Source organism: Onychomys torridus, chromosome 6 (assembly GCF_903995425.1).
Source record: "Onychomys torridus chromosome 6, mOncTor1.1, whole genome shotgun sequence".
In the NCBI taxonomy this organism is placed as follows: Eukaryota; Metazoa; Chordata; class Mammalia; order Rodentia; family Cricetidae; genus Onychomys; species Onychomys torridus.
In genome coordinates, this window is record NC_050448.1 from 98,319,543 (window position 1) to 98,332,420 (window position 12,878).

A 12,878-nucleotide genomic window follows, 5' to 3' on the forward strand; every position below is an offset into this window, starting at 1 on the left:
TTTCCCCTAGGAATCAGCAGGGGTTAATGCTTTTTGAATCTCTTATCCTGAATTACTAACCACAACTCCCAACCCTGCGAACTTCTATGACTCAGTGGAGATAGTTAGGTACATATGAGAAAATAACACTTGGAAGATTAACCATGTTTCACAGTTCAGGACACAGGAGAGCAGGACATGCATTCACAGACTGGGAAGAAAGTCTCAGGAATCACATGGTGCCAACTGTTGAGAGTAAGTTCCCTGGACACCAAGCATAGAATCATTTGTAGGATCTGGTATACTCCAAGAGGAAAAAATACAATTCAAAATGTGGGGTGGATAGATCCATCTTTACCATACATAGGAGCTTATATTGGTGGAAGTATGGTAGAGTGAGATGGGGAAAGAGTGTTTTATAAAGGTCTGCCTTTCATAGATAGATTGAGACATGGGACCCTCCTGTAGAAAAGGGAACTGTATAAAAATATATCTTGCAGACATGAAAGAATTGCCTGGGTTTGAGTATTGTTGTCCTTAAAGCATTTCGCCTGTGTCTATTACTCTTGAACTTGGTAACCATGAGTAGCCGCCAGCTGACATAAATGCTGTGAGAGCAGGATGTGTCTGGCTGGATATTTAGTTAAACCTGCAAAAATGCTGAACTCTGTGTCTAGAATAAGGTTATGCAGGGGGTGAGAAAGTGCATTTGAGGAAGCATAAAGGGGAACAATGGGGACTTTCATAATGATGACAATGTATCCCTTAAATTGTAATGCATTTCTTACAGTCAAAAATAGAAGCTAATAAGAAAGCTGTTCATGTGACCCTGGTAAGGAAATCTCTGTTTAGGTATAAATAAAGACAGCCTGAGCTATTCGGGGCCACTGGAATGCAACCCACCTGATGGTCAGTTTTCCTTGCGGCTGACACCCCTTCCCATTCTCAGGACCTGAAGCCAAGCCAAGGCTGGACCCTGGCAAAGCGGTGCCACGAACAGGAACCTCAAGTCGGTATGTATCATGACTGAAGGGGATAGGATCCTGTCTAAGGGTGCTGCAGATCCTCCAGGAGAGTCCTTGGTTTGGGAAGGGACAGGTAGTCAAAGAAGTGAGTGCCCTATTCCAACAGAAATGGGACAGTGTGGTTCAAAGGAACCTGCTCTTTAGACAGATATTATTAAGCATATGGTTAAAGCAAAAGGTTTAAAAGTTTCTGCTAGTCAAGTCAGAGTTTTTACAGTATATTCAGAAAGTTTGTCCTTGGTTTCCTATGGAGGGAACACCCTTGTTGTTATCTTATTTAGTGTCTAAAAAAGAGGCACTAAAGTATCATAATTCTGATTGACACTCCCTGTAGTACCTGACTATAAGTCACCACACACGAGCCCCTGAAAAACATAAAAGATGCACTGGGATCGGCTGCTGCTATGCTGTGCATCAGGCCCACTAGCAGGGTGATTCACTGGGGAAAGAAAAGAAAGAGTTAACTTATGAAATGCTTATGGGTGTGGGAAAATGGCTTGGGGTGGCTGCCTGGCTGAAATGAACGAAGGGAGCCTCCCTGACAGTGTCTATGATGCTACTATGCCAGGCCCCTGACACTAAATTGGAAATTCAAAAAGGCGATCCCCCACCCCACTTTAATCCCAGCAGTTGGGACAATTTTACTTCTTCTCTCCAGTGGTTTCCTCCCCTTCTTGCTCTGAGCACTTGTCTGTCCCCTCCTATGGGATGGTGTCACTAGGGAGTTCTCTGCTTTGTTTATTTATACTATGAAAGTCATATCGGTATGCCAGGAAGCTTCCTCTCACCCTACTGGGCTTCCATCATGTGGAAAGGGATGCCTTTCCTCTGGGATTTGGGACATTTCTCTCTGACCGGGCTCTCGGTTCCTTTGGAGACGAAATTCTTGTTAGGATGACACGTGTGTCCTCTGCTTCTTCCTAACTATTCCCAGCTCTTTCCTGGAACTCTTCACTTCCCCCGAAGAGCTGTCTGCACTCTCCAATTCTCATTTTACCCTAAAAACCTTTCCCTTGTCATTTCTCCTTGCTTTCTGGAGAGACAGCCTTGGTAAGTTTGGAATGAACTTTTCCCCTTTTCACCCATGGGGTAGCTGTTTTGATCTCTTTGCTGAGCCCATTTTCCTTCATGGTGCACTCACTATAAGGATCAGTAAAGATTCCAATCTCTCTATGGACTATATCTATGATTAAAAGTTTTATTCTGATACAAAAGGGCTTCAATTCAAAATAATTAATTTTAAAGGCTAATTCTAACAGAGATGGAACATAAAGTCTTAGTCATACAAAAGCTATTAATTTATTGTAAATTGTTAATGATGATTAAAAATATCTAATAAATGATCAAATTATTTAATATGTTCAAAATCATGCTTATAGTCTTAGTAAAGGCTAATGTAACTAATTATAAAAATAAGCCTGGGGCTGGAGAGATGGCTCAGAGATTAAGAGCACTGCTTGCTCTTCCAAAGATCCTGAGTTCAATTCCCAGCAACCACATGGTGGCTCACAACCTTCTGTAATGAGATCTGGTGCCCTCTTCTGGCCTGTGGGGATATGTGCAAACAGAATACTGTATACATAATAAGTAAATAAATCCTTAAAAAAAAGCTTTACTTAACCCTCTATATAAGTTTTCAAGCCTAAAACAAGTAGTTAAAAATAAATAAAGTTTCTATTAAAATATATGCTTCAGAGATTTACAAAATAGGACATTTAAAATGTTTCAGTTCCCAATAATAGACAAAACTGCCCCAGGCCTCACTTGTTGCCAGAGCTTTGCTCAAACTGTGGGCACTTTTGCATCAATCAGCATACTGTACCTGGTTAAGATGAAGTCAATCCTCTACAGAAAAAAATCTCAGACCTAGTTCTAACAACTGAAGGCCTGTGCTGCCCTGTACAACAACTACATATTAAATGTTGTCTTGTGTGACAGCCAAAGACCTACAACCACTGCCCCTAATGAAACCATGGAGGTCACCAGAGCCTGGGGTAACCTGTCTAGGTAATGGGTCTCTGTCGTTTTAATTGATACACAGACCATTTAGATTGTATTTCCAGTTATAATTTGTCCTTTTCAGATCTCTGAGGATATTCACTGTCTGTAGCTTTAAGAGCAACAAGCACCCAGTTCCTTTTGAAAGACTTTAGCTGCCTTCTCAATTCTGTTCTTACTTAAAATCAGGCCACAGGCCTCACTTCCCTAAAGCTACTACTAGATCTAAAAACAGTTTCCTTTGCTGCCAGATTCCAAAAAGAGATAATATATCAAAAAGGTTTCAAAGTAACTTTTTATTATTCTTTTATTTCAAGTAATATGGTTTACAATAAGTGCTTTAATAATTAACCACCTATGTCTCATGGTAAACAAATGGATTTTAAAAAAGGGTGAAAAGCTTATACAAGGTCCAAAGATATAAACATAAGCTATAAGGATCTGAAAAAAAATTGTTTTAAGGTTAAAAAATATAGCTTATGGAGTATAGCATGAATCCTAATTGGTTTTAATAAAAACTTAGAGCCAGATATTGGGGTAAATGCTGAAAGATCAGAGGGACAAAGGAACATTTATTGTCCAGTTTCTGTGTGATGGGAAAAGGGCTTGTTTCAAGTCCTGGCTAGGGCAGTCTGAGGTTGTATCATCTCAGCTAGCCACCTCAAAACTGTCCTGAGTAGTTTGTAGTCCAAAGCCCACCTTTGCATGTGATGTGTTAGCTTAGTGGTGTTATCATAGTGCAGGTGAAATCATCTTTGTGGGACCCCATCATCCTTTTGGAGACTTCAAAGGTTGCTGTTAGGCATGGTCATGGTTCATTGCAGAATGTAAACATTTTAAATATCATATGCAGCAGATCCCAAAGAGGTTAAAGGATCAATATTTATTATGTACAACCAGAGTACAGAAACTTAATTCTTAGTTACCTAATAGAGACTCAAACCTGAAATCATGTACATGAAACCAGATGAAGCCTTTTTCTAGAATTAGTTAGTATTCTATATGACCATTAATATCATGGCAAAAAGTTTAAAGTCTATGTATAGATATTAATTTCATAAGTTTTGGGACAATATTTATACTTTAAGAAAAGCACTGAAGAGTTAAGATTAAAACCAAAGGATTATGAAATTAGTGGCAATAAAATAGTCCCTAATTTTTTTGTTTTTCTTCTATTCCATATCAGGTGGCTCTTCTGACAGGAGACAGAGATTTTGGATTTTACTTTAATAGCATGCTTGGGTTTAGAGAGGGAGAGAGCCACACTACAACTCCAAAGCCAGCTTTAATTTTCAAATGAACCAAGACTACAAAAAGACCATTTGCATTATATGTCTGGAGAAGACAGCAGAAGCAAACATGTAGGAAGATTTATGAAATTTTATCCTGTTGAAAATGTGATATATCAGTAGGCCAATTTACTCTTTTTTCTCAACCCTGATTTTGGGAAGTTTCCATAATGGCAAGTTATATCTGATCAAATGAAAAGCATTTATTAGTCATATAAGTTAGTTTAAAATGAATGGTCATGCTGGTTGATGAACTACCACTTCCTCTAATCAAGAGGTCTCTCTTATTCATTTCAAACCTTTATCAATGTTGATGGTATCCATTGCTTTTCTTCTCCTGAGGAAACAAAAGCAAAACCTCTTCCCCAACGTAACACATATCCTGGTTTCCATTCTGAGGTCAGCACATCCTTAAAGTATATTTAATTCTGTAGTTTTTTTTCTATTATCCAATGTCTCTCTGCAGCTGTTGTTCCTTTCTCATTAGTATTGAGAAAATTCAAAGTTAATAGATCATTATGCAATCTATTTCTCAGGGATCTTCATTACCCCTTTCTGTTTATTTACCATGTCCTTTAAAGTTTGAATTGATCTTTTTATGACTGCTTGACCTGTAGTATTGTGTGGTATACCTGTAATATGCTTTATATTGTAATAAGCAAAAACCTGTTTCATTTTATTAGAAACATCTGCTGGAGCATTGTCAGCCTTAATTTGTACAGGTATATCTATGATGGCCATAACTTCTAGCAAATGTGTGATTATAGAATCAGCCTTTTCAGAACTCAGAGCAGTTGCCCATTGAAATCCTGAATGGGTATCAATGGTGTAGTGTACATATTTTAATTTTCCAAATTCTACAAAATGAAATACATCCATCTGCCAGATTTCATTCCTTTGAGTACCCTTTGGCCTACTTCCTTCAGGTAGTGGAGTTTGGTTGTATAAAGAACAACATTTCTTTATAATTTCCTTGACTTATTGCCAAGTAATAGAAAAATCCCATTTCAAACCCTTACAATTGACACGATGTTTTTATGAAGTTCTGAGGTATTCAGCACATTTCCTATCAATAGTTGATTAATTTCATAATTACACTGTGCTAGAGGGCCTGGCAGACCCATATGGGGTTAGATGTGTGTTATATATAAGGGATGATACCTATTCCTGATTATTTCTTGTAACTGAATAAATAACAAATTTAATTCTGACTCATCAGGAATAAATTGAGCAGTTTCAATGTGTAAAATAACTTTTTCTGCATACTGAGAGTCAATAACTATGTTAAGAGGTTTGAAATAGCATATAATTCTAACTTTAGAACATAATCATAAGGGCTTTGGATCACTTTAATTAAAATTTCTGATTTGTAACCTGCTTTCCTGATTTGTTTGAATCAGTATAAAATGTAGGGGCTCCAAATATTGGTATTTCCCATACAATGCAAGGAAGGATCCAATTAGTTCTCTTTATAAATTGAATTCTCTTGCTTTGGGGATATTTGTTGTTAACCTCTCCCAAAAAATTACTACAAGCTCTTTGCCAAGGTTCACTTCCTTCCCATAATTTGTCAATTTCATTATCAGTAAAAGGTATTACAATTTGTGCTGGGTATATTCCTGCTAATTGATGAAGCCTCAATTTTCCTTTTAGAATCAATGCAGAGACCTTTTCCACATAAGTTTTTAAGTTTTCACTCTGTTTTAATGTATTAATATATATAAATGCATTAATGTATTAAAATCCATTCTAAACATCTTCTCTCTGCATAAATATTCCTGTAGGAGAATGTGTAGAGGGTAAAATAATCAGAATACAATCAAGCTCTGGATCCAAATGATCCACATGTGCATCCTGTAATTTCTTTTCCACCAAAGCCAGTTCTCTCACAGATTCAGCTGATAAATCTTTTGGACTATTTATGTCCTTGTAACCATCTAAGGTTTTGAACAAATTAATCAGTTTTTGACTTTCTACTCCAATATTGGGCCATAGATAGGAAATATCTCCTAGCAATCTTTGAAAGCCATTAAGAATCTACAATCATTCTCTCCTAATTTGCACCTTTTGGGATCTAATTTTTTGTAGACCTATTTTATATCCTAAATAATTAATAGACTCTCCTCTTTGTATTTTTATAGGAGCAATTTGTAATCCCCAATGAAGCAAATTTTTCTTTACTTATTCCAACATTCTTTCTAAAGTATCTACATTTGAATCAGCCAGTAAGATGTCTTTGCTGCAATGGTAAATTATAGATAGAGGAAATTACTTAAGGATCCTTTCCAATGGCTGTCATATAAAATATTGGCAGAAGGTGAGGCTATTTAACATTCCTTGTGTGAATGTTATCCCTTCCACTAATATCTCTTAACAGGCTGAGAATTATTATAAGTAGGCACCATGAAGGCAATTTTTCTGTCTTTTTCTTGTAAAGGTATAGTGAAGAAACAGCTTTTTAAATTTATAACTATAAGAGGCCATCCTTTAGGTAACAGAGAAGGCAAAGAAATTCCAGATTGTAGAGAGCCTATTGGCTAAATCACCTTATTAACAGCTCTTAGGTCTGTTATCATTTTCCACTTTCCAGATTTCTTTTTAATAACAAATACAGGGGAATTCCAAGGGCTGGTTGATTCTTCAATATGCTGAGCATTTAAGTGCTCCTGTACCAGCTGTTCCAAAGCCTGCTATTGCTCTGATGTTAAAGGCCATTGCTGAACCCATACAGGTTTGTCTGTTAACCATTTCTGAGGTGGGGCTGTTGGTGCCTTTGAAAGATCAGCAGCTGTTGTGCCTTGTTCTTATACAACCTGAATGGTCGGTGACTGTTCTTTATAATACCATCTAATATTTTTCCCAGAAACGTATGTTAGTTTATAGTTTGTTTCTGAGATCAGAGGAATGTTAGTCTGGATATTCCATTGCTGCAATAAATCATGTCTCCATAAATTCATTGCAGTTTTAGCCATATATGGCTTTAATTTTTCTCTCTGTCCTTCTGGCTCTATACATTTGACCCATCAAATGCTCTGTTTTACCTGGTATAACATTCCAGTCCTTGAAAGCTGAATATTTTCCTCCTGAAGAGGCCAATTTGGGGCCAAGATTCTGGTGCAACTATTGTTACATCTGCACCTGTGTCTACAAGACCTTCAATGACAATGTCATTTATTTGTAATTTTAGTTTTGGTCTTTGTTTATTTATAGAAATTTGCCAAAATATTAGCTTTATGACTTCCCTTGAATTTTTTTCTCTCTTCTGTAGCTATTCTATCATCCATAGCAGTATGGTTTCTTACAATACGCTTTAGGTTCTTTAATTGATCTGGAAAGGAGTTTCCTCCAGGATGACAGGAAATGACTAAACTGAATTTGACATGGGGGCCTACAAGAAGTCCCCCAAGGCATTTCCTGATGGCAAAGGGTTATCTTGTTTATCCCTTGTTGATCTACATTCATTAGTCCAATGTCTCCCTTTGCCTCACCTCTTGCATAATCCAGGAGGGAGGGGCATTCTTCTGGGATTATTCTTAGCAAAAATATTGTCTGTAGAAACACCTTGTTTACAGTCCCTTTTTAGGTGATCTTGTTTATTGCAATTGAAACAATTGACTTTTCAATTTTTCTTCAAACCTCTGGAAATCACCTCTCCTATCCAAGTATCATCATGGTTATAAGATTCAATATTGATTGTATTTTGGATCCATTCCTCCAAGGATGCTGATCTTGTCTTTAATGGCCTAATTACCATTTTGCATTGTGCATTAGTATTTTCAAAAGCCAGAGATTCAATTATTATTTGTCTAGCTTCTAAATTTGGTATCATTCTATATACTGCTGAAGTCAATCTTTGTAGGAATCAGTGAGGGTTTCTCTTGGGCCCTGTATAACTCTAGTAAATGACTCAATTTTCTTTCCTACTTCTTCAATTCTGTCCCAAACATTCAAGGCTGCTGCATGGCATAAAGTCAGGGTGTGGTCATCATACAGAGATTGCTTTTCTACATTAGCATAATCTTCCTCTCCAAGAAGTTGGTCTTGGGAATTTCCATATCTCTAGCCCTTCTTCATTGTTAAATGGTTTTAGCTTCATCTTTTCACTAGATACTCCATTGTAATTGAGGACCAGCCTCCAAAACTACTGTAACCAAATCTCTCCAGTCTTGAGTGATAATTCTATTAAAAGTTTACCACGAGTTTAACATCTGCTTCACTAAAGGTGAATGCATACCATGTAGGACTATCACTTCCTTGAATCTCCTCAAATCTCACATTTGCACAGGAGTCCATTCAGCTCTTACACAGTCTGGGAGATATGTATCTTCCTATAAAGTTACTGGATAAATTAATGTTAGTTGTTTGAAAGCCTTAGGGTTTTTCTCTGTAACCATTTAATGCAATGTTGAAATAGGTTCTCCTTTAAATTCCTCTATCTGGGTGTGAATATCTCTATGCTCTGTTGTAACAAGTTTTTTTTTTTTCTTTTTTTTTTTTAACAAACTTTATCTTGGCACTCATATTAACCAACTTTTTTAATGATAAAACAAAAATGATCAAACAAATAATACTTATAATTTATGTAATCATAAATTCCATCTACATTAATTATCCTCTCACTTAATTGCTTCATTTTCAAACTGTCTAGCATATTATCAAAAAGAGACCTAACTCCCTCCATTGCAATGTTTCCCATTTTTTAATGTGGGAAACTCTGTTTCTGTCCTTTTTTTAAAAAAATTAACTCCTCCTTTAAGAAATACAAATTGACTCAACCAAATTTGCTGACAATGATTCAGATGATGATGAAGTGAGGCAGCTACCTAGTGTGGCAGTGGCCTGAGGAGGGGTCCAGGAAAAGCTACAACCCACTGGGAGAGGGAAGAAGCCAAAGAGCCAGCTGTCGGCACAGTATGAAAGCAGCTCACTCCTGTAGCTTTTGGAGCCCAAAAGCCTGTGGAGTCTGCTGCTATAACAGAAAAAATCCTGACTCCCTCAGAGGGCTTGGTGAAGAAAAGGAAAATCTAGCCATAGGGTAGTGACTCTGGCCACATATATCTCTGGCCTGAGCCGGTGGCTGGAAAGCCACAGGCAAGCAACTTTTTCATGAATTCATGTCCCACAAGTTGGATGCCAGATGTAGCATGGATTAGGACTAGGATCTGTGCTACAATAGAGATCTAAGGACACAAAAGTTTGGGTGATGAGGGCCTGAAAAGATGTTTTGAAGAATGTGGATATAATTTGTGAAGGTATATAAAGATGGCTTAAGGTATATAAAAATGTTTCAGATATCTTTCCCTCATTATGCTATTATATTAAAACTACAAAGGTTCAAAGTTCTAACATTAATCAATAAAGTTCTGATAACCTATTAATCTAACTCTGGTAAACACTGACTATTATTATCATGGACACAAGCTCAAGATTTTAAATTTCCCTTTGGTTATTTTTTAAACAGAGTAAAAAAAATGCTTCTGATTATACTAAAACATTTGTCTAATCTATATACAACCAGTCTTCTAGAAAAAAAATGTCAATGCTTTTAACCAAAATTATTTTTAGGTTCACAAACTTTTACTATGACGCAAAGGCATGAGTCTACTGCCTTTTCTACAATGTGTATTTCAGTATAGACTGCAAACAGTGATAATGCTAACATATCTAAACCTTTTGACTCTTACAACAAAAGGGGGTTCTTATAAATTTCAGTAGATCGACTGGGATCCACCTCTCACAGGTCAAAACAGACTCCAGATAAGTATTGCCAATCAACAAACCTGTTTTACCACTTGCCTATTCCTGAGAGGATGGGACCTCTTCCCCTTTCCCTGATTTTGGGACACCCCTCCCCCAGCTTCCAGAACCATGGTCCTTGAAGTTTCAAATGTATACCTACAAAAAATCCACCCCCACCAAGTCCTTAACTTTGTTTCCTGCCTTTAATATACATCTGTTTCAGGAGATTTCCGATTAAAGACTAAAGACTGCTCCAACTGCTGCCTGAGCGTCCCTAGCCCCAGATGGTCTTACAGAACCTGGACAGTGAATAAAGCAGCTTGCACTTCCCAGATTTAGTCAACATTCCAGGCTTTGGGGGCCCCAGTGATGCCCCAGTGTCAACAGGAAGTAGTCATGGATAATTACATCACCCTTTGTCACTCATTCAACAAAATGGCTGAGATGTTAAGCTCCAAACCCAGGACATATGACTGAGCATCTTGCCATTGGTCAAGGCAGTGAAGTCACTCCTCCCTCTCTGGTTTTTGGCTGTGATTGCTCTGGTCTCTGGGCAGATACTGCTATCTTTATTACCAATACGTGCTGCTCAGGAACAGTTTGGGACTTGTATCCCAAAGCCTACTGTTTCTCCCTGTGACTTGGGATTCTGAAGAAGTGAGAGTGGTGGTTAATGGTTCTAGGCTGGTGGGAGGAGATAGAGATGCTTTTTTTTTTTCCCCTCATTATAAGATTTCTGGTCTCCTAAACTATACAGGACATGCAGATGCCTTGCCTGTCTGCTTATTAGCTGACATCACTCCTGAGCCTGGATATGTTTCCCTCTTTTATGGGACATTGGTGGCTGCCTCCCCTTGAGGAATTAAGGATAATGAAAGTGAACTTTGGTTTTTATCTTTTGTCCCTGGGGGCTGATGAAACCATTCCCACTCAATTGGCTACTACTAAAGGGAGACCTTCCCAAGGGGTTCCTGATTGCTTACCCCAGCGTAAATACAATCATTTATGGGAGTCTGTTAGTCCTGTTATGTTGGTTTCTTTGTGTTTTTTTCTGATAGAGATGATATTTATTCCCCTAAGGATGTCCAAGATAAAATTTATGACTCGTCTGTTTCTAGTTCAGCTCATCATTATCCAAAATATCTAACTACTAATAAACAAGGATTTCCTCAGTGTAACAAACAATTTTTAATAGTAGGACAATCTGTATTGGTTTTCACCTGGATGGGTTTTTTCCTATGTTTTTGACCAAATATTTACCTCATTTGTTCTTCAAAGCATTTATTCAAGTTATTTATAGCCACCAATTTCACTTGTATTAAAGGGCCTCTACAAGCCTCCACAATCCTAAGTGGCCTTCAGGTCTGTGTTACTGCTCCTTTTGCTGTGCTGATAGGTGGAGATTTTGAGTCTGAAAATCATATTCTACTTGTGATATTTCTTGTATTAATTGTATGATTACTAACTGTAATGATCATACTTTTACAGTAGATAATTTCCTGATTATTAGACAATCTCTTTTTGTTTTGATGCTTGTAAACTTATCTTTGTCTTGGTTTGATGATCCTGGTATTTATGCCTTAGAGACTGTTTTCCATGCTTTCTCACCCAAAGTGATTTGTTGCAGCTTTGATTTGGGGCATTACTGCCCTAATATCTATTGTGGCTTCTATAGCAGCATCTACCACTGCTCTGGTACAGCAAGTACATAGGACTGATCATGTTAATAATTTATCAACAATGTTTCCCTGGCACTTGTTACATGGGAGAGTATACATAAAGGACTAGTGGATAGGGTTACGATTTTAAAAGAGGCTATGCTATACATTGGCACTCAACGTTAAAATATAAAGGTCAGACTCACTGTCTCTTGTCATGCAACATATAAATGGGCTTGTGTTACTCCTTTGCCATATAATGGCACTGATTTTACTTGGAAGCAGATTCAGGAAAATATTAAGGGAATTTGGAATAGTTATGACTTAGATATTAATATTCATGATTTATATCATCAGATTTCTATGACCTCACATGCTCACTTACAAATCTTTTCTCCAGAAGGGGGTTGCTGCCTCCTTCTTTTCTTTTATCTAATCTTATGTTCCTGCTGAGGATTTTAGGTCTTTGATTGTTAATCTGGGCATTAGAGTAGGATTATTTTTGATCCTTGTTATTCTTTTTTCCAGACATCATCAAACATTTGAGTTCTGCCTTGCATGCTGTGACCCATGACACCTGACTCATTATTTAAAAAAATAAAAAAGTGGTAAATGTTGGGAGCCATGCAGACTAGTCCCAGATCAGCATATGACTACCTGTCCAACAGATTTACTTGGGGCCAGGGACCTGTGGAAACAGAATCTCACTTGGCAAGGACCAAATAGTCCATTGGACATCGAAGGAATTCACAAAATCCATGCAGCTCATAGGCTCTTTTCTCTCTCATTATACTTTGTCAGTCACACATACAACAGTTGGATTTTCTCTGGAAATTCTCTTCCTTTTCAAATATTTTCCCCTAGGAATCAGCAGGGATTAATGCTTTTTGAATCTCTTATCCAGAATTACTAACCACAACTCCCAACCCTGAGAACTTCTCTGACTCAGTGGAGATAGTTAGATACATGTGAGAAAATAACACTTGGAACATTAACCATGTTTCACAGTTCAGGACACAGGAGAGCAGGACATGCATTCACAGACTGGGAAGAAAGTCTCAGGAATACACATGGTGCCAACTGTTGAGAGTAAGTTCCCTGGACACCAAGCATAGAATCATTTGTAGGATCTGGTATACTCCAAGAGAAAAAAAATACAATTCAAAATGTGGGGCGGATAGATCCATCTA

The 12,878-nt window shown here is 37.6% G+C and overlaps 1 protein-coding gene across 3 annotated transcripts in view; it reads left to right on the forward strand.

The window, feature by feature from the left end:
* Window positions 1-877: 877 nt before the first annotated feature.
* Window positions 878-12,878, forward strand: part of LOC118586126 (fatty acid-binding protein, intestinal-like) — a 47,771-nt gene continuing 35,770 nt past the window's right edge. For all 3 annotated transcript variants that reach the window (XR_004945289.1, XR_004945290.1, XM_036191278.1), the window contains exon 1: window positions 878-992. The gene's annotated coding sequence lies outside the window, so the exon portion shown is untranslated. The remainder of the gene's footprint in view (window positions 993-12,878) is intronic.